This window comes from Frankliniella occidentalis, unplaced genomic scaffold, assembly GCF_000697945.3.
Source record: "Frankliniella occidentalis isolate FOCC.00 unplaced genomic scaffold, Focc_3.1 Scaffold158, whole genome shotgun sequence".
NCBI lineage: Eukaryota > Metazoa > Arthropoda > Insecta > Thysanoptera > Thripidae > Frankliniella > Frankliniella occidentalis.
Window position 1 is genome coordinate 638,219 of NW_026267284.1, and position 1,028 is coordinate 639,246.

Consider the following 1,028-nt stretch of genomic DNA (forward strand, 5'->3'; position numbering starts at 1 on the left):
GTCTTCTCTTGTCTTCTCTTGTCCTATGGTAACCGCTCTCCATGTCGTTTGCCGCGGTGGGCCCCTAGCAGTCGTTACGGTGCGCGCCGGGCGGGAGGGGAGCCCCTTGCCTCGGCACGCAGCGACGTACCGGCCCGTCCGCGTCCACGAAGTTGATCTTAAACTCTGCGTGCCAAACTGAAACTGAATGCGAGATATCGATGACAAGAGAATTGTCACGTGCCTTGTTGTGTTTCTGCGACGCCCGCGCAGAAAATATGGAGGGGTTCGAAATGTGTCCCAGAGTATCGAAATTTCCTCCGAGATTATGTGGATGAAAAACCTCCAATTTTGGAAGTTTAATCAGTACGCCAACGTTACCCAAAAGTCCCCCAAATATACGTATATCAACAGTGCACCCCAACCCCGACCGATTTACTTTTCCGCTGTGTACCGCGGTGGCGGGCTTGCGGAGCCTGCGGTGTTGGTGCCCCTGTGGCCCCGCCACGCACCGCCTGTGGTTGTGATCTGGCGTCGTGGGGTTTCGTTTCTTGTTCTCCGCAACAAGCCAGCGCTGCTCTATCAAAACTGACCCTCCCCCCTAAAAAAAAATGTGCGGAAAAAAATCCTATAGATATACTGCAACATGAGCAAACGCAAAATTTTACAGGGGACGACAGCAACCTATCTCATACACACGCCTCTGTTCGTGAGACTTCACACTGACGACACCAACCTCTGCGCCAAGTGGAGCAAACAGCCGCCGGCATGTCTCCGCATCTTTGCTGAGCAGACCGAAAAACCTCAACAGCAGGACGGTGCGCCGCCCAACGCGGCAAGAAGAGCGAGATGGCGATCGGGGCGGCGCGGCAACCGATGGAAAAGCACTTCGCAGTGGCGCTTTACTGTTGTTGCTTCAGTGCGATCATCACGGGCGCCGCATCGGAGGAGGCGAGCAGAGCAGATCCGAGAGGGACAAGGACAAAGGGGGGGTCCCGCGTTATCCAGCACTGCAACTGTGGATGAGGAGGAGGAATAGGGGGGAGGGG